Below are 22,569 nucleotides of genomic sequence, written 5' to 3'. Positions count from 1 at the left end.
AAGACAGTACATGTATTACATATATATAAGACATTCACGACAAAACAAAAAACAACAGTTGGCCAACAAAATCTATTTTATATCCTACGTATCTTTACTATCCTATTTATCTATGTGCTTAGCTCTTTCTACCCTTCCCTCCTTTTCCTTCTCGCTTGTTATCTCTGCGAGCGTTCTCAATTGCCAATACTTACACCTCGGTTAGTCGATAACAAATTAACCTGGTCGCGCTATTTACCCATGGTTGGATCTTAAACCATTTTTCAGTTCCTTCCTTTGGTGGGGAGTTCTCCAGGCTGAGGCAACGGCAAGTATTGATCGGGAGAACAGTCGGACAGCTTGGCTATATCTATAAGAGTGTGAGAAAGGGGGCAGTGCATTTTGAACATCAGCAACATTTCTATCTTCCCAGACGGGTGGTGCCGTGGTAACCCTTACCCACACACTTTCCTTTGTCCTTTCCCTACCTAGTCAAACGTCTAGTTACATTATCTAACGTATTATTTCGAGTCAATTTTCGTCCTACAGTACCCGTCAAATTTCTATGTCAGTCCATCCTCCCAGTCTCTATGTTCTAAGGAGGAACAGTCATGTTTAAGTCTACGTCTTTTTTAAAAAACTTATCGTCATAAGGACTATGCACATATTCCCTCCTTCCCTTTTCGTCGGTGGTTCGACCATCGCTCTCCCATACTTCAGCCGACGTTCTGACGTGACCTGCAGAAGGGAGGAGAAAGAAGGGGTGGGGGGGCAGCATTCAAAGCACATCAGCATGCAGTAGTCCGAAAATGTTTTTACCTACCACATACTCGACCTATCTCCACGTACTGCATTTCTTTACCATCTCGGCGTATACGCCCAGAGGGACCAGTAATGTCAGATAGATAATCATTGACGATCTGCGTATCTACATGAGTTACTTGGTCGCGACCCCTTTTGGTTGTGTGCGAGGGTGGCGGTCAGGTGGCATTTCTGTGGTGTCGTTTTAAAGCGTCTAAAACACTTTTCCGGCTGCCTGTGACACATAATGTAGCTGCTAAATATCTGGTCCTTTTTAACCTTCAGCTTTCATCATACTTATTCTTCGCTCACAGTAGCAAAACATCCAAAACTCATTAATGCAACCGCTACAACTATGCTTTCTTTTTCAAAATACTTTTAATAAAAAGTGTTGATGTATAAATACAGGCCTACAACCCAGTGGACCGGCCACGGAGCAGATTGGAACTGTACATAAGAAGAACGAAGTTGGTGGCAGTTCATTACATAAAGTGCAGCAGTGCAATAAAAATCGTATTAAACTTCCCTACAAAGCAAGCATGATGCATGTCAAGAATTCAGTTTTTCAATTAATTCATTAATTCATTATCCAAATGCTCATTTATTATCTGAATTACACCAATTAATTTTCCATATCATAATTGGTACCCACCCTAAGTCAGTTCATTGTCCAAACATATGATCAATATCTATATTGCTTTCTTCTCTAAGCACATAATCATTATCCATTTTATCGACTTTCATTGTCCAAAAATGCACACGTATCTCAGAGCATCAAAATTCGAGCAATCCGGGTGAACAGGGAGTTTGAAAGTTTTGTTTCGTGTATCGGCGCCATTTTGGGCGAGGTCAGGCAGGTTCCAACATAGTCAGAATGTCTCCAATGACTCGTGGTTGGACCATAACCTTCCGTTGGTAGTTCAAAAAGTTTTGCGTAATGTGGTAACAGTCTAACAATATGCACCATCAATCAAAGAGTGGGGAGGGCGGCAACAATTTTCCTACCGGGTCACTCTGGTGTTCCACCGGAACTGAACACGTCTGTACCTTGGCGGTGTTTTAGCCATTTCCAAACTGAGGCTGGCGCCGGCAGGAGTGCGCCGATGTCGCGGTTCCAGTGAGGGGGACGGGGGCACCCATGCGGAGGGGTCGGGGCGCCCCCGGCTCTCATAGAATCTTCAAAGTTGAGGAGAGAAGGCATGGGGCGTGTGCCCGTCCCGGGCAAAAGACCGCTTTTCGATGTGGGCCCTCTTTAAGCAAGAGCGTTGGGGTGTCGCTGGAAGCCTCCACCTGGAGGGAGGTGGGGGAGGCTCGTTCGCGCCGCCTCCCCCTTCCAGCGACCCTGCGCCGTTCCTCGGCTCCACCGCTTCTGTATTGGCCGTGCCGGCTACTGAAGATGGGGGGGTGGTCGGTGGCTGAGGCAAGACATCCCCCCCTTGACATGTGGCGGGACTACCTGTAACTATCCAGGCGTTGCCGTGTGGCTGGACTACCTGTCACTCTCAGGCGTTGACATGTGGCGGGACTACCTGTAATCTTCGGGCGTGGTCATGTGGCGGGACTATCTGCAACTCTCAGGGTTGTCCGACCTCGCCTTGGCTCCGGTCCTCGTCGATGGCCAGATCAGGCAAGAGAGGGGGTGGGGGGTGGTCGGTGGCTGTGGCAAGACAGCTCCCCCCCCCCCGTGGCCTGCAGGGCAGCAGAAGAGGGGAAAGGGAGAGACCTCCATGATTCCTCGGGCCGTCCACCCTACAGCCTCCCCTTTCGACTGCGGCCAGCCGAGCCCTGCATGCATCAAGGCCTCGCCTTCCGGATGGGCGTAACCGCGGACCTGTTGCACTTCGGGAGCTTCCGGAATGGGGGTAGGTACCTATTGATTTGTATCTATTTCATGTGACCGTTATTTGGGCGTGGTGGGCAATGAGGCAGACATGTTTGGGGCAGGAATAGGCAACGGAACCTAGCTACCTCGTGGCTGTCTTGGTGTCAAGCTTGTCTTCCCTCGCCATTTTTATGTTTCTTATTGCTGGTTATTTCTAACGTTTCTTATTTTATTTTTAGCGAAGTTGATAACTCATCAGTGGCCTACTGATTTCGCTCAACTCTTTTCCTTGTATTTTTATGCCATAACCTATTATAAGCTATAGCGACTAGTCCACACTTAATGAACATGTCCTTATTAGGTGTGCCCTCCAGTGGAGCTGGATGGTTCATCTCTAATAAGCGGTCCGGGCTAAACAGGCTACCATCCAGTGGGGAGAAGATAGGCATGACGGATTACAACGGGGACAAAAGTCTGCATTACCTATCTTATCACGGCGGGCAAAGACTAGGCAGAATATTTCTATTCTCCGTTGTTTGGCGGCGGTGAATACCTCAAACGAACCAATACCGAACAATCAATGTTCGGTCAATCAAACAATCAGTGGGGAGAATAAGTGGGCACGAAAAGTTATCGTTACCTACTCTTTCTCTACCTGCAAAGAGAGACCTTGTTCTTCCCTGTTTGCAGACAAAGAATCTCCAGACAATAATCCACGAACGACAGTTCGGGAAACAGTGGGGGAGGAAGATAGGCACGACGGATTACAACGGGGACAAAAGTCTGCGTTACCTATCCTTCACTGCTTGCAAAGGGAGAGCCCGTTGTTTCTCCGTTTGCAGACGGTGAATCTCCAGAGGGTTTCAACAAAGCGTAATACTAGTATTATCCAACAAACAATCATTTCACAATTTGTCGCATTTATGCGACCTTACCCGGACCGGACCGTGTGGGCAGTTCTTCGCCTTCCTCCTTCCAGCGCCCGATCGTTCTCTTACTCCATGATTTTACCGCAGCAGTCCTGTGGGATTCCAGACAGGACAGTAGGTCACTCGAGAGAGGTCCGTTCAGAATCGGTGAAGTTCATTCAATCGGCAGCCGGACGAGGGCCCTCTCAAGGCAGGTATACTCCGATCATTTAGATGTTCACCTCATCGTCTGGATCTCTCTTACTGGACCTTATGTCACTGATGGACCCCGCGTTGGGACGCCAATTGTGGAACAGGAGCCCATATTACCATCGATGCCCAGGCTGCTGGCGCAAGACGCCTCTTAGTTCCCATTCTGAATAATTACCAAAATAAAGAGACGGGCGCTGGAAGCAGGAATCAAGAACAGAGTTTAATTCTCATGAGGAGAGCCTGTCATGTCAGACACGAAACAAGGTGCCATCGGGAGGTGCTCTAACAAGTGAGCTGAGACTCTGTCTTTTATACTTTACAGAACACTTGGCATTACAATCATGATATTGTGTAACAAGGAAAATACATCCCCATGATCCTCGTGTCAATCCTACCCCACATGTGTTCACAATAGGGACCCTTGACCTGCTGATAAGAGGGGAGGGCAATCACGCAGCTGAGTGTTCCGTCAACAGTTTAGGATGTGTGCGCCTGATCATAGCCCAGGGGGTGGGGTGGCCAGGATCAATAGTGGGTCCTTTGAAGAGGAGTGACTTCATACGATAAGGACAGTAAATGGTATCTCCTGGCTCAGGCGATGGCCTCGGACATGTGTGGTCAGCCGGACTCGGGGGAAGGGGTCATCAAAGGAGTGGTATTCATGCCGCATGGACAATCGAGCGCGGAGGGAAGGCTTGTCAACAGAGGGGCATTCATGGAAGGAGAGGAGGTGTTGGTCAGGCGCGGCCGTGGCTCCCAAGGACAGGGTCTTGCAGAGGAGGAAGGTTTATGACTTGTCCATGTGAGGGAGAAGGAGGGGGTCAGGGTGCGCGCAGGGTCAGAGTCGCACAGAGAGAGAGAGGTCTTATGACCCGTACATGAGAGAACAGGGGCAGTCAGATACAGCTGGGGGGCTATGTCAGCTGAGGCGAAGGATGCTTCTTCAAGAGGGAAATGGGGGGGGGTGCCTGGGTCAAGCAGGAGGGTTGCCTTTCATAGCAGGGTCGCGCAGAGTGCTGGGTTTCATGGTCTATGCATGTGAGAGTGGGAGGGGGGTGCTCAAATGCGCGCAGGAGGGAAGCCAGTGATTCTAATGAGTGGGCAAGAGGCCAAGGTGCCTAAAATGGCTGTCATGTACATATGGGCACGGGCTTTTACTGGCGGAGTGATACGGTCAATATTTCAGGGTATACGTGGTGCCTACAGGGAGGGGGACGGGAGAGGGCAAATGAACGCTGCCTATGTACATCAATTTTTCTATTTTCCACACATGGGTGGTACTTGTGTGTTCCTGTGAAACCACTTATGACTTTTGATGTAGAACCCAATCTGCAAACAATAGTAGACAAGGTTTAGCTTCAAATGTTAATGCTATCTGAAAGAAGGCGTTACGTGGACAAATGTTTTCACTTTTTCTTTCTTTTCCTACTTTTTATGTGTGCTGCACTGTGAGGTACGCATGCAAAGTGGGAAAAGTATTTGGACTTGTCTAGGCATAGTATTTTGAACTAGAAAAGTAGCCCTTCTATACAAAACCTATGCTAAACTCTGGCATACACCTTAGCGCTATTGCACTAATGTGTGTGTCTGGTGCACGGCAGCTGAAATCAGCGCTTCCGCTAGGTAGTGGGGAGGAGTAAGCCATATTTCTGTAGATATGGCGCTCTCCTGCTCTCTTCCTGTCATGCAATCCAGTGCAGAATTTTTGCCTGCTGCTTTTTGTTGTGTGACTTCCTTGAAAATCTGGCCCAAATTGCAAAGATTTGGCATCTGGTTTAGTTCAATTTTTAACGCAGACCTGATGCAAAATCTACTGATGAGATTTACAATTCACCAAAGTACACACACAATGAGTTGCCTTGCATTACTTTACTTCAAGGGGGTCAATCCATGGGTGGTGCATCAGCATTCTTATGCAACCACCCATAGGCTTTGGCACAGCTCCCTATCTACAATCAATTGTAGACAAGGATTTGTGCCAAAACGACTGTGCCACTCCTGTGTACTGCATTCTAAGACACAATCAAAAAGAGGAAAATGCATTTAAGCACATCTTTTGTACAGGAAATAGAAAATCTATGTTTACCACAAACAGACAGTGATGTAATCAGTGATGTCATTTGAGATGTCATCAGTGATGTCGTGAGTGATGTCATTGACCATGTCATGAGTGATGTAATATGTGACATCATCAGCAGTGCATAGCGAGCGCATGAGTAATAGTTAGCTGAACTAACTATAACAGAGGAATTTAAATGGTTTTGTACGAGTGAAATGTCCAGCTATCTATAACATGTCTGAAACCTATGTTTTTTTCAGTGAATTTCTAAGGTTTTTTAAATGCTAATTCCTAACTCACGTGGCTGAAACCTATGTTTTTATCAGTGAATTTCTAAGGTTTTTTTAAATGTTAATTCCTAACTATAACGTGGCTGAAACCTATGTTTTTTTTCAGTGAATTTCTTATTTTTTTTTCAAATATCTTTATTTGGCAACACATAAAGACTGTACATAAGAGACCGACATATGGTAAAAAGAAAAATTGGTCACATAATTCAGCATAAATGGAATTTCATTAATACAATCAAATAAGAAAAATAGATTTTAAAGCCATATATAGCAATTTATATTAACAGTTATAATCCCTACAGATATCAATTAATTAAAGAGATCTATTAATATTGTTCCAAGTTTCAATAGGCTTCCAGATTTTAATTCCCTGAGCTCTGGCCTTCTTTCCTTTACATGCAAAAATAGCTTTTTCTTGGTTAAAAATACCTAAGAACCGGGCCAGCCAAATTTGGAAGTTAGGGGGGTCCACGTCCTTCCAGCGGGCAGTAAGTATGATTCTATATACAGTTGTTCCTAGGAAAAGACATGTTTTCTCTTCATTCGTATGAATGAGCGTATTATCATATCCCAGGATATAAAGAGTGGGGGATTCAGTGAATATGCCCGAACACTTCTTGCCAAAAGCCTGCTAACATTCGTGTAAGAGGTATTCATTTATCACATTCATACAGCATGTGGATCAGATGTGCAGGACTTGTTCCACATCTTGGACACTCTGAGTTCGATCTTTTCCCCCATGAATATAATTTGGCAGGGGTATAATAAAGGTTATATATTTGTTGTATATAGCTGGGCTTTCAGATTCGAGGAAACAAAAAGCTTAGTTAAAAGGTGTAGGGACATATCAGTCAGTCAGTCAGTCAAATTACCTTTATTCGATTTGATTAAAATCATACAAAGTACATAAAAACAAAATTATTTACAATACATATCAATATCCACATTGGAGTTGTTTAATTTCCTTGCCCAACCCACTTCCGTAGTATCCATATCATCCCCCTGATTTTCAACTGGGATGTCATGTATAGAACCGATCCTGGTTGTAACCTTTCCCAAACAATCCAATAAGGGGGTACTACCTAATGAAATGATGGGAAATTTCAAATTAAGGATCGTATTAATTATAGAAGTATATTTAACATAACACCGCCAGAGACTCCAATATTCCTCAACCTGCTGATCAGGATGTCATAGTTGACAGTGTCAAAGGTGGGGCTGAGGTCCAAGAGGATGATAGCTGCCATTCTTCCTTGGTCAAGAATCTTTTTAGACTTTTCTACCACTGCCAGTAAAGCAGGTTCTGTCCCATGTTGGGTGCGGGATCCGGTTTGCGAAGGGTGCAGAACATTATGAGACTCCAGGAATGTAGAGAGGACCGAATAATGTGCTTTTCTAGTAGTTTACTGATCCCAGGAAAAAGGGAAATGGGACGGTAGTTAAGAAGCATATCAGGGTTTAGATTAGGTTTCTTCAGCAGTGCCTTCACCATAGCATGTTTCCATGGTGGCGGCACTAGTCCGATGGAGATAGATGAATTGATCAACTTCAGTATCACAGGAAGGACTACTTCCTCTGTGTTACTCAGAGATTGAGGGGATGCTGGGTTGCTGGGAGAGCCGGATTTTACAGAGGCAGAGATCTTTACTAAAGTGTCTGTGTCCATCAAATGAATTTCCTCAAGGGAATGCTCGTTGGGTGGAGGGGCCTCCTTAGAAGGGGAGGCAATGGGGGGGATGGGAAAAAGTGTTGTGAATACCCTACATTTTTTATAAAATAACTCTGCCAGTTCATTGAAGTGGGCAGGGGAGCACTCATGGGGAGCATCAGAAATGGGCAGTTTTAGAAGATTCTTTGCTATTCAGAGGATTTCATGGGGAGAGTTAGATGCTAAATTAATTATTTGCTCATAGTAGGCTGCTTGTGCAGCTTTCACTTTAGATTGATAGACTTTTATACAGTCCATATATTTCAGTTTGCCTAGTGCGTCATAGTCCCTTCTCCATTTCCTTACCACCCTCTTGTAGACTTGTTTGTATTCACACAGCTTGGGGGACTACTTAGGAGCGGGGTCGTCCCTAACTTTTTGTATGGATGCTTTTCTTTGGGAGGACTAGTTCCAGGGCCGGACTGGGAACCAAAACTAGCCCTGGCAAAGAGCTCGGCACCCCCCCTGGGAGCGACCGAGCTGCTTGCCCAAAATTGCCCCCACCCTAGCGGCCCACAGGGGAAATGCCCGGTGCCCGCTAGGGACAGTCCGGCCCTGACTAGCTCCAAGGAGGGGTTAATCCAATGATTAAACTTTTTGTTTGCAGATATGGGATTGGGGTCTAAAATAGGTGTGTCTTTCAGAACTGAGATCTAGGATTCTAATGCGTGATTGGACTAGGAGCGTTTCCAGCTACTTACCGTACCCGTAGTCAGGGAGGTTTCAGATTGTCCCAAGAAAAAGGGATAAATAAATGGTCTTATCATGGCACTGGAATTGGATCTCCTACTAAAAGTTCATTATTATTGGTAAAAATAGGATCTAAGAGGTGACCTTTTGCATGAGTGAGGCCAGTGACATTTTGCTTTATCTGGATAGCTAGGAGCTTTTGGGCTAGATAAGATGCCACTGAGTCCAAGGGGCCATCTAAGTACAAATTAAAATCCCCTAATAGAGTAAAATTGGAGGGGGAGCTTGCCAAATTGGCAACAATTTCTGGTAAAAGTTGTTGATGTACTCCAGTGGGGTGATAGATTAGAATGCCCGAGAGGGTGTCAGTGGATGAGAACATAATAGCAAAGGAGAAATTTTCACAATCAGGTGGAATATTTGGGCCAATAAGGCATTTGAAGCAATCTTTCAATATGATGGCAATGCCTCCTCCCTTCCCTCCCTTCCCCTGTTCCCGATCTTACCTCAGGATGGATATGGTATCCCGGCAGAAGGCATTGCACAAGGTCCTGTTCAGACTCACTATTGAGCCATGGTTCGGTTAAAAACAATGCAACAGAACAATCCTCTTCAAGCAATACTTTGATTTCAGAGCATTGTTTAGGTAGGGATCTGTGAGCATTTTATATAATGAAGGGATCAGTGGAACAGGACGGGATTTGGGGGTAGAGCGTGGTTTAAAAGAACAGTGTGGGCAAATGGAGACATTCATAGCTGAGCAGATAGAGTGTAAACATTTTTCACTGAATGAACCTCTAAATCCAAAAAGTTGCCCTGAGGAGTATCTGGGTTGACTTACAGTGAAACAGGCAGGGGGGGTGGCCCCTGGTCCAGATCAGAAGTGGACAGGTGTAGACAGGCTTGCCTTTGGCACGCCAGTGGCGTGCCTGCTGCGCGTTGGCACAGCTGGTTCATAAGTAGGCAGGGATCTTGTGAACACGAGAGCATTAACCAAAACGTCATCGCCTAGTGTCACGCTGAGTAAAGTGCAAGTGCGGTAGGCCCATCTACTTGATCAAATTTATAGAGTTTCCTTAATGAAAACAATTCAACAGAGATTTCCAATTTTAAAATTAAGGCAGTAGATAGCAGCGAAAGCAGGTTTGGTTTGCCCTCTGATAGAGGAGTCTGTGCGAGGTTAACCATGCGTCTGCACACATGGTCCCATAAGTAGGCAGGGATCTCGTGAACACTAGAGTGCTAACCAAAATGACGTCTCCTAGTGTAACGCTGAGTGAAGTGCAAGTGCAGTAGGCCCATCCACTTGATCAAATTCATCCAGTTCCACTAATAAAAACAGTTCAATATAGATTTCAAATTTTAAGAAATAAGGCATTAGACAGCAGTGAAAGCAGGTTTGGTTTGTCCCTGATTGCAGAATCTATGTGACGCTTACTGCGCGTCCACACAGCTTGTCCCATAAGTAAGCAGGGATCATGTGTAAACTAGCGCGCTAAACAAATAGGCTTCTCCTAGTGTCACGCTGAGTAAAGTCCAAGTACAGTAGGCCTGTCTACTTGATCAAATTCATACGGTTGCCCAGTAAAAGCAATTCAATCTAGATTTCCAATTTTAAAATGAAGGCAGTAGATAGCAGCGAAACCAGGTTTGGTTTACCCCCTGATAGCGGAGTCTGTGTGCCTGTTGAATCAACTTATGGTTTAGACTGACAGGGTATTTTTGTGCATTCACTCCAGACGGTCACACAAAGGGAGTTGAGGTGTGTCCTGCATATCCTGATGGCCCATCACCAGGCAGATGGGCCTTCAAGGGGTATAATGGTGGGAGGAGTTGTGACCTACATCTGAATAGGGCTGTATCTGGCCTCTCACAATGCTGTCTCCACCCCCTCCCCTGAGTGTGTCTGGAGCCAAACCCAGGCAGGGCAAGAACTTGTGCACTACAAAGACAATCCTTTGAAGAATGCCTACTTCAAAGGACAATAGGGGAATAAATATTGGAGCTAAATCCCCAGACTTTTAGAACACTTCTGGATCAGGAGGTACCTCTGTCAAGAAGAAGATCTGAAAAACTGTGAGGTGGAGTTCTGCCCCTTTGCTGTCTGTTTCTTTGCTGGGTTGGCCTGCAGTTGCTGCTTCTGCCGTGGAGAGGAAAAAAACTGGACTTTGCTGTGTATCCTGCTTGTGAAGTTTCTCCAAGGGCTTGTGTGTGTTTGCCTCCTGTTAAGAAGTCTTGGGCCATCAAATACGTCAACTCCAGCTGGCCTGAACTCCACTGTTGGAGGTTTTCCTGCTAAGTAGTACCAATTCCAGAACTGGGCCATTTGAGTTGGTTCTTCTGTTTCCAGTGCCTGTTTTTTCTGATGAAGCCCCACAGAGTGGAAGAAACGTCCATGCTCCACCACCATACAGCCAAAGAAATCAACGCAGCACCTTCCTGCAGCCTGAAGAACTGCGGCAGCCCGAGCTCAGCGCACTACTCTTTAAAGACCATGACCACCGCACTGACTCTAACTCAAGCCCTGTCAAGCAACTGAAGAGATCGATGCATCTTTTCACTGCGGCTGAAGGAATTGATGCAGCGCCTGGTTCTCCGCTGCACCGAGCCTGGCTTCAGTAAGTAACTGAGGCCACATGACTGGAGAATTGACATATCTCCTCCACTCTCAGTAAGAAACCAATGCATCACCTCTTCTTGCAGTAAGAAACCAATATATCACTTCCTCTCCAGTAAGGAATTGATGCATCAGCTCCCCTGGGTAGCAGGTCGGAACCAACGCATCCCCTCCTCTGGAGCAAGGAACTGAAGCATCACTTACCCTGCAATCGATGTGCTTTCCCATGTGTTACCTCCCCAGTGCCTGTTTTTGTCTTGTGATTTTGATGCACCGCAGATACTTTGCACAGAAAGTGACACATCTATAGTTTTATATGGATTGAACTGTTTTAACTCTTTTTAAAAGTGATATTTTGACTTATGCATGTTGGATTGTTGTCGTTTTGGCCTTGTTTGGTTTAGATATTTCGTTTATCTACACTGGTGTGTTGTCATTTTGTAGTGTTTTCACTGTGTTAATGTGTGTGTTATGTATAAATACTTTTCACAGGGGTTATCTTGAGTGTCTAATCCAATTATCCTGACTAGAAGCATGGGACCCTACTTGGACAGGGTACAAAGGGAGAACCATGCACTCTGCTCTTACATGAGCATGTCAATTAAGAAACCACTCTCCACAGACATCCTAGGATTTCAGATCATTTTTCAATGTAGAATATTACAGGAAATGTATTTGCTTTGCATTCGTCATATACAAGATGTTAGGATCATTTCCACTTAACTCAAGTAGTGCTTCACCTGAGGCAGCTACTATGTTTATATTTGTAAGAGCTTCCAATTAGAGTTAAATTGAACTGAAATGCATATCAGGCCCATAATCGAACCTCATGTTTTTGAAGAAAAGTTTACAATTTCACTTAAAAGATGTCTTTCCAACTGCAGTACTTTCTACCTGCAAATTAGTAAATGGTTCCTCAAAGTGCATTAGTGCCAAATAGAATTAAAATAATAGATAGTGCCATAATCTTTTCAAACAGCGCAATAATTCGACAGACAAACCATAGATCTTCCAGCAGGTTTGATCGATGGTGGTACTGTTAATAATTTAAAATGCAATTCAATAAGCAACTAGTACCTTGGTCAAATAATCTTCAGTTAAAATGTTGCCATGTAAAGCTTGCTATTACTGTCCTGTCTGCTTGGAAAAAAGCCAATACTTTCAGAAGCGATGATATATTTCTATTTGAAGGTAGTATTTGAGGTGGCTGGAATTCAGGGTTCCTCCCCATCTTCATTTTGTACTTCTAGGTTATTTCTTAGTTGCTTGTCTATACTATCCAGGAATTTTACCAGTTTCGGAATCACTTGTGGCTGCACTTTGTTGAGTAGGAAGCTAATGGCAGCTGGTAATATCTGTGACCCCTTCTTAGTCCACAGATGCTGAAGCAATCTTCTGTGGTCTTCCACCAGCATAGGGCATATGCAGTGCAAGTGAGTTATTGATTCCTGGAGAAACCAGCATACTCAACATGTTTTCGACTAGGCTTTTACTGCCCATGGAGGAGATAGATCTAATGATGAAAAAGAGCCCATCCGAAGCTGCAGGTATTTCGTTTTATAATAGGAGGAAAATGGTTCCATAATACATTTGTGTGGACCTTCTCTGTCATAACTGCTGAGGACCAAGTGGGCATGTTGTCTATTGGCAAATGCTCTTGGTCAAATTCAAATTCCATTGCTCCATTTAGCATGTTTGCACCAGTGCTTCAGAAATGGCATGTGACCAGACATTTGAGTGGCTTGCAGTATAGGGACACGCAACTTCGAGCCAGATGACGTTTTTCAATGATCCTTGCTCAGCTGATCTTGTGGAGTGCAAGTTTTTTTATAATGCTGTCCTTCTGTATGAACAACTGGTCCTTTAATGGCAATTCCATCCTGATCTAGGCTGGCAAGGTATTGCTTTATAATTAAAATAGAAGTCTGCATTCTGTACCCTGTTTAAAAAGGCCCCAGGTTTCCCTGGGTAAACCTCTGACCTATATTTTTTGTTTATTTATTTTTTTAAATATTTGTATTGAGTTCTTGGCAGAGATTCAACAGCATAATGATTACAAAATATCCAAGAGATTCACAATCCCACAACTGAGTCTGAGCATAATCAACAACGGTGCATTTACAGCACATAACTAAGTACATAAAGCATAAAGGATTATATTTAAACATAAACATTATATTCCAAATATCCAGCGCCGACCAGTATCTCAGTCAAAATAATCTTTCCAGATTTTAGTAAATTTACGCAATGCTCCCATCCTTTTTGCATACAAATATTCACTGTTCCTAACTCTCTTAATTATTTGAACGCACTCATCTACCATTGGAATTATTTCTGTTTTCCAGTATTTAAGAATCAAAGATCTGGCAATTGCAACAATAATATACAAGAGCTTCACTAAGGAATCATCCAAATTAAGCTCAGGATCAACCCCAAGTATAATTAAATTATTATAACTAACAATCGTAAAATGTAAGTATTGAGACAATATAGAAAACATATTTTCCCAAAATACCTTAATTTTGGGACAAGAGGCAATGATATGCGACCAATTAGCCAAACCCGGTTGAGTGCATCTAAAGCAAGTAGGCGACGTATTACTATACATTTTGGACATGACTGCGGGCGAGTAATACAAAAGCCATTTGCTAAAGGAAAGCATCCGTATCCAATTGGCACCTCTAAGAACCGTGAAATTAAATTTATTTAGGGTTTTCCAGGATGTATCCTTTAAGTTGAAGCTTTCATGCTTTTGCCACTTTTTAATCGCTTTGGCACTTATATCCTCCTCCCTACTTTGCGCCAGACTTTTCCTCCAAACTCCCGCCCTCTTGAATACTGGGGACCAAAAAAGATCGTTCGTGAAATTAGAATTTTGACTTATCTGAGTTATGTCTATATATCTCAATAACCTATAAAGTGCCACGTATGAGCCCATAAAAAGAAAATTTCCACGTATTAACATAGACATCTCATCGAGAGTTATCCAAACTCCATTTTTAATAAAATTAGATAAGTTAGAAAACCCAAATTTAGCCCAATTGCGTATAGTATCTGGTTCTAATCTGGTCCCCATTCCAGAGGCAGCCTCTCTTAAAGGAGTAGCTAAGGTCAGGAGAGATAGTGAGTACCTTTTCAGCATAACATCTCGGTTTTTGAGAAGCCAGCTCAAAGTCTTATATCTGACTAATTTGGGTACTTTAAAGATCGAGAGTGGAGAAGGAATCTTTGTTTCGTTAAAAATTAAATTAAATAAGAAATTTATAAACAATACATCTCTAAATGCTGGATATTTAAATCTGGAGAGATACTGTGTAAATTTGGTAACCCTAGTCCGCCTTGTTCCTTATCTGCGTACAGGGTTTCTATAGCTATTCGTGGGGTCTTTTTAGTCCAAACGAAGGCTGAAAAAAGGGATTCAACTCTTGAAAAAAAATAGCCAGGAAGGGAGCAGGAGATGGTAGAAAACAAAAAATTGAATAGAGGAAGTACTGACATTTTAATTAATGCCTCTCGGCCTAGGATGGATAAAGGCAGTGTTTCCCATTTTAAAAACATATTGCGCACTTTCCGAATTAAGGGCTCAAAATTTAGCATATATAAATCACGTACCGAGGATGTAAAATATACCCCTAGATATCTTTTGGGTTTATTGTTAATACATCTCTGAATATCTGGATGCAAAACCGGATTTGAATTACCGCAAACTATAATCTTGGTTTTCTTTTTATTAAGTCAACAAACAGAGAAGTCCCACAATTGACCCTGGTTGGGTGGTATATTCTTATAGGTGCCCAACGTTATGTCTTTACAAATACCAATCACACATTGTTGTACGTAAAGCTTAAGACTCTATTAGTTTATAAAGCGGCCAACACCTAGATACAAACAGTACTTTTCTATAGGTTTTGTCAAATTATAGAGAAGGACAAGACATTCAGGTTTTAGAAAAATATAACAATGTATATTTATTTCAGAGTAAAAAATTCATTCGCAAAACACAGGTAATTAAAAACAATTGATACAGTAACTAGTTTAAAAACATGGTTAAAAAAATTCAGTGGTGTAAGCAACAAACAAATAGTTCATACATTAGAATTATAAACACAACAGACTTATCAAAAAAATTTTTTCACAAGAACAGGGGTCGACGCAGCGTTTCGGTTTTGGGAAACGATTAAAAACCTTCTTCAGGACCAAGTTCTAGAAAGAAACATAAAATTACTTCTTTTGCGTATGACAGATATCAAGTGCATATACAGAGCATTTCTTCTTTTTTACAACAACCTTATCAACCTAAAGCATGTCCTAACAGTTGTAGAGACGGAACACCTAGTTTCTATTCGTGGTGGGCCATGACCTGTATTGCAGGGTTAAGTACAGATATTGGTATTTGTAAAGAACATGTTAACTCCAAGGCGGGGCATGTCACTGGTGGGTGTCAGAGATTGGTATATATATTATCTCTGCAATAAGGCTAACAGTGATTACCTTAATGTCAAATGAAATGATTAAATAATTCTGACATATCTTGGTGTACTTTACATAAGTTACTCATTATTAACCAAATAGTGGGTAGTTGATGTCTCTTACCCGATATGGATTGATATTTAATAAGGCTGAATTACCTTAACCACTTGGCTGCTAAGGCAATATTTTACTTTTCATTGATTTTCCATTGAAATCAATGGAAAGTCCATGACGAGTTACCCTTGTCATTAGCGGCGAAGAGGTTAAGTGTACAAAACTTTACTCCCAATAAATCCGGGGAGACTTTCTGCCCAATTGTATTTTTGGGTTTCAACTGGGCTGCATATTGCCAGGTCTGCAAATAATTTGTAATTCCTATGAAGAAATGGTGTTGAAAATGCCCATGTTAGATACCAACTATGTATACTGTCTGAAATAAAGGTCTTTGTAATGGATTACAACTACCTTGTAGTATCCTTGTGGAAGTTCATGCGGTAGAAGTAGGAGCCACCGATATGTGAAGTTCATAGGGCTGAAAAATAAGTCAATAGGAGGCGCTAAGTCTCAATTTTTTGGGCTTGTCTCAATATTGCCAACAAAAGGGGGTATTTGACTTACCCAGATTTTTAATTACTGGATCCCCAATCCAACACAACCTTTTCGTATGCCGCTGTGTTGATGAGCGCTGCTTTATGATACTGCGCTGCTCCTTGCTCTGAAGGCGAACAAGAGAGAGTGGTGGTTTATAGATTGCTACTTCAGATCTGCAGTTTATAACATTTAATGATATCTAATCAGCATGTTTTGTTGTTATTTCTATTTGTGTTCTAGCTACAGCAAAGTAAATGCTATTTGCCAGCTTTTTATCAGTAAGTTCAGTTTTATAAAGCCCTGATCGTTTGTGGGGCATATGGTATTTATTGGGCTAAAACTGCTTTAATAAAACCCTAAGCGTGTTTTTGTTGATTTTGATAACCTGGTAGCAAAGCGAGCGTCTTTAGGATATTTACATCGCGTTGCCCAATGTTTAACTTAGCACGTGTTGTGTAATGCCTAACAAAAGTGCTCAACTAAGTATATATGCCCTCCAACCTCTCTACATAGTTTTTTAACTTGATCTAAGTACGGAGGTAAAAGGTTGAAATGGATGTCCCTCGCATCAGTAACCATATCCTATTATTTACGTAACTTCAAGTAGCGGTTCGAATTACTGGCTACAGGGACGCGGGGGTATTTAACCATGTCCAAGAGAGCGACATAGTTAGATGCAGCTGGCTTACCTTTATTTCAAGATTCGGCCTCCCTGCTCCTACTGCTAGCGTCCTTCCGGGGTCTGTGATAGTCTGATATGTGGAGGTGTGGGCCGTCCCTGTCAGTTTTATGCACCGGCGCTTGTGGTTGGGCGGCAGATAGCTGCAATTTGATTGGCTCTGCAATGGTCACGTGTACGCGGTTTCTGTTTACATTCTGTTGTTTTTTTTATTTATTTATTTATCGAACTGCCGAGGTTCGTACAGCGTATTACGGTTCTCATTGTTTTGCGCAGATGTTACAAAGACATGTATGTGTCTGATAATAAACCAAAGAGTCTGTTATTTGCGCATGGATTTTATTACTGATGGTATTACAACGTGTAATTTTATGCACTGTCCCCCATGTTGATTTTATTCATTAGTTTATCGGACTACCGCGTTTACTGCAATGTGTTAGTTCTCATTAATTAGCGCAGATGTTAAAAAAACGTGTATGTGTTATGTGATAAACAAAAGAGTCTATTGTTTGCGCTTGGGATTAATTACTAATGATAGTAAAGCATGTAATTTTATGCACTGCATCCCATGTTACCTTGATGAAAGAGTTGAACTAATGAATATGAAAAATAGGACATTTATTAAACCTGAAAAAAACTCGAAAAAAACTGGCATTAAGTTTCCAGCATTCTAATGAAAGTTAAGTATCTGTTGGTGTCTATTGGGGGAGGCTGTTTATTAATCTGGCATTGATATCTATCTCTCCTCACTTGTTCAGTAGTTTATATCAGACTATTCTCTCCCAGTCTTCTTTGCTGTTCAAGCCGATACGGACACTATTACATCTCGACATGTAAAATTGTTCTCGTCTTTTTCTTTTCTGTGTCAAGTTCCCGCCTCTAGAATTGAGACTAACGTGTTCAACACAGCACCAACGCAGATCTGTGAGCCTATGTCTAGCGGTTTTCCAGTGCTCAGTAAGAGGAGCACCTGCTTTGTTGGTGCGTAGGGCCGACCTGTGTTCATTGAGTCTGACCCGTACTTCTCTAGAGGTTTCTCCTATGTAAATCAAGTTACATGGACAGGTGATGAGGTATACTACGCTTTTGGTGCGACAATTCATGAAGCTGGTGGGTTTGATGACGGAGTCTTTGATGGTGATAGTGTCGCCACGGATAATGTCCTTACAGTTATTGCACCCTGAACAGGGAAATGTACCTGTAGGTAGGGGTGCGTTGTTGATACAAGGTTGGCTGAAGGATTTGTCCTCCCTATACGTATAAACTAGGCTGTTCCTGATAGTGTGGTTCCTTCTGTAAGAGAAGCGTGGTTTGGGCAGTGTATTGTGTTGTTTGTCCGTGATCAGATGCCAATTCCTATTTATGATATTCTTAAGTTTGTTACTTATTACATTGTAATTCGTCACAAAAGCAATCGGTTGGGGCATGCCCTCTTCATGGTTCTTAGGTAGAAATAGACTTTTGCGGTTGTAATATTTGGCACGCTTATATGATTGTCTTATTAGTCTTTTTGGGTACCCTCGCTCTAGAAACTTCATTTTCAAAATCTCTGCATGTTTTTCAAAGTCATGAATTGTGGTACAGTTTCTCTTCAATCTTAAGAACTGCCCAAATGGGATGTTATTTATTTGACTGGGGGGATGGTTGCTTTTGTGATGCAGCATCGTGTTCCTGTCCGTTGGTTTTGTAAAGAGTTCTACTGTGAGTATACCATCTGTATGTTTGATGATGATATCTAAAAATTCGGTACTTTGGTTGTCTATGTGGGATGTAAACTTCAAGTTTTGGTCACCAAGGTTTAACCAAGCGATGAATTCTCTTAATGTCTCTACAGGTCCCGTCCAGATAAAAAAGACATCATCTATGTAGCGTGACCACATAGATATGTTCTCATAGAAGGGTGACACCGTATTGTATATGTGGTGTTCTTCAAAATTTGACACATACAGACTAGGGGCACAGGTGGCCCCCATGCTGGTCCCCTTGATCTGTCTGTAGAGTTTCTTATTGAACAAAAACAGATTATTTCTTAATACTACAGATATGCAGTCTATGATGAAGGTTTCGTGTCCATCAAGATCTCGGTCTTCGTTATTGAGCATAGATTTAATGACATCTATTGTCGCATTCTGTGGAATATTAGTATAAAGTGCTTCTATGTCTAATGTGACAAGAAGCTGGGACTCTGGATCAAATTCTAGGCCTTCTACTCTGTGGATAATGTCCGCCGTGTCTTTGATAAAAGCTTTTTGGCTAGTCACCAGGGGTTGTAGAAAAACATCTACATATTTACTAAGGGGTTCTGTTAGTGACCCAATGCTGGAGACAATTGGCCTCATGGGGGGGTTAGAAATGTCCTTATGGACTTTTGGGAGTCCATGGGGGCCACCTGTGCCCCTAGTCTGGCCTGTCTGTATGTGTCAAATTTTGAAGAACACCACATATACAATACGGTGTCACCCTTCTATGAGAACATATCTATGTGGTCACACTACATAGATGATGTCTTTTTTATCTGGACGGGACCTGTAGAGACATTAAGAGAATTCATCGCTTGGTTAAACCTTGGTGACCAAAACTTTAAGTTTACATCCCACATAGACAACCAAAGTACCGAATTTTTAGATATCATCATCAAACATACAGATGGTATACTCACAGTAGAACTCTTTACAAAACCAACGGACAGGAACACGATGCTGCATCATAAAAGCAACCATCCCCCCAGTCAAATAAATAACATCCCATTTGGGCAGTTCTTAAGATTGAAGAGAAACTGTACCACAATTCATGACTTTGAAAAACATGCAGAGATTTTGAAAATGAAGTTTCTAGAGCGAGGGTACCCAAAAAGACTAATAAGACAATCATATAAGCGTGCCAAATATTACAACCGCGAAAGTCCATTTCTACCTAAGAACCATGAAGAGGGCATGCCCCAACCGATTGCTTTTGTGACAAATTACAATGTAATAAGTAACAAACTTAAGAATATCATAAATAGGAATTGGCATCTGATCACGGACAAACAACACAATACACTGCCCAAACCACGCTTCTCTTACAGAAGGAACCACACTATCAGGAATAGCCTAGTTTATACGTATAGGGAGGACAAATCCTTCAGCCAACCTTGTATCAACAACGCACCCCTACCTACAGGTACATTTCCCTGTTCAGGGTGCAATAACTGTAAGGACATTATCCGTGGCGACACTATCACCATCAAAGACTCCGTCATCAAACCCACCAGCTTCATGAATTGTCGCACCAAAAGCGTAGTATACCTCATCACCTGTCCATGTAACTTGATTTACATAGGAGAAACCTCTAGAGAAGTACGGCTCAGACTCAATGAACACAGGTCGGCCCTACGCACCAACAAAGCAGGTGCTCCTCTTACTGAGCACTGGAAAACCGCTAGACATAGGCTCACAGATCTGCGTTGGTGCTGTGTTGAACACGTTAGTCTCAATTCTAGAGGCGGGAACTTGACACAGAAAAGAAAAAGACGAGAACAATTTTACATGTCGAGATGTAATAGTGTCCGTATCGGCTTGAACAGCAAAGAAGACTGGGAGAGAATAGTCTGATATAAACTACTGAACAAGTGAGGAGAGATAGATATCAATGCCAGATTAATAAACAGCCTCCCCCAATAGACACCAACAGATACTTAACTTTCATTAGAATGCTGGAAACTTAATGCCAGTTTTTTTCGAGTTTTTTTCAGGTTTAATAAATGTCCTATTTTTCATATTCATTAGTTCAACTCTTTCATCAAGGTAACATGGGATGCAGTGCATAAAATTACATGCTTTACTATCATTAGTAATTAATCCCAAGCGCAAACAATAGACTCTTTTGTTTATCACATAACGCATACACGTTTTTTTAACATCTGCGCTAATTAATGAGAACTAACACATTGCAGTAAACGCGGTAGTCCGATAAACTAATGAATAAAATCAACATGGGGGACAGTGCATAAAATTACACGTTGTAATACCATCAGTAATAAAATCCATGCGCAAATAACAGACTCTTTGGTTTATTATCAGACACATACATGTCTTTGTAACATCTGCGCAAAACAATGAGAACCGTAATACGCTGTACGAACCTCGGCAGTTCGATAAATAAATAAATAAAAAAAACAACAGAATGTAAACAGAAACCGCGTACACGTGACCATTGCAGAGCCAATCAAATTGCAGCTATCTGCCGCCCAACCACAAGCGCCGGTGCATAAAACTGACAGGGACGGCCCCCACCTCCACATATCAGACTATCACAGACCCCGGAAGGACGCTAGCAGTAGGAGCAGGGAGGCCGAATCTTGAAATAAAGGTAAGCCAGCTGCATCTGACTATGTCGCTCTCTTGGACATGGTTAAATACCCCCGCGTCCCTGTAGCCAGTAATTCGAACCGCTACTTGAAGTTACGTAAATAATAGGATATGGTTACTGATGCGAGGGACATCCATTTCAACCTTTTACCTCCGTACTTAGATCAAGTTAAAAAACTATGTAGAGAGGTTGGAGGGCATATATACTTAGTTGAGCACTTTTGTTAGGCATTACACAACACGTGCTAAGTTAAACATTGGGCAACGCGATGTAAATATCCTAAAGACGCTCGCTTTGCTACCAGGTTATCAAAATCAACAAAAACACGCTTAGGGTTTTATTAAAGCAGTTTTAGCCCAATAAATACCATATGCCAGCTTTTTATCAGTAAGTTCAGTTTTATAAAGCCCTGATCGGGGCTTTATAAAACTGAACTTACTGATAAAAAGCTGGCAAATAGCATTTACTTTGCTGTAGCTAGAACACAAATAGAAATAACAACAAAACATGCTGATTAGATATCATTAAATGTTATAAACTGCAGATCTGAAGTAGTAATCTATAAACCACCACTCTCTCTTGTTCGCCTTCAGAGCAAGGAGCAGCGCAGTATCATAAAGCAGCGCTCATCAACACAGCGGCATACGAAAAGGTTGTGTTGGATTGGGGATCCAGTAATTAAAAATCTGGGTAAGTCAAATACCCCCTTTTGTTGGCAATATTGAGACAAGCCCAAAAAATTGAGACTTAGCGCCTCCTATTGACTTATTTTTCAGCCCTATGAACTTCACATATCGGTGGCTCCTACTTCTACCGCATGAACTTCCACAAGGATACTACAAGGTAGTTGTAATCCATTACAAAGACCTTTATTTCAGACAGTATACATAGTTGGTATCTAACATGGGCATTTTCAACACCATTTCTTCATAGGAATTACAAATTATTTGCAGACCTGGCAATATGCAGCCCAGTTGAAACCCAAAAATACAATTGGGCAGAAAGTCTCCCCGGAGTTATTGGGAGTAAAGTTTTGTACACTTAAGGTAATTCAGCCTTATTAAATATCAATCCATATCGGGTAAGAGACATCAACTACCCACTATTTGGTTAATAATGAGTAACTTATGTAAAGTACACCAAGATATGTCAGAATTATTTAATCATTTCATTTGACATTAAGGTAATCACTGTTAGCCTTATTGCAGAGATAATATATATACCAATCTCTGACACCCACCAGTGACATGCCCCGCCTTGGAGTTAACATGTTCTTTACAAATACCAATATCTGTACTTAACCCTGCAATACAGGTCATGGCCCACCACGAATAGAAACTAGGTGTTCCGTCTCTACAACTGTTAGGACATGCTTTAGGTTGATAAGGTTGT

Source organism: Lissotriton vulgaris, chromosome 3_1, assembly GCF_964263255.1.
Source record: "Lissotriton vulgaris chromosome 3_1, aLisVul1.2, whole genome shotgun sequence".
NCBI classification, from domain to species: Eukaryota; Metazoa; Chordata; class Amphibia; order Caudata; family Salamandridae; genus Lissotriton; species Lissotriton vulgaris.
The sequence above is the reverse complement of the archived record's forward strand: the minus strand, read 5'-3'. Positions refer to the sequence as shown.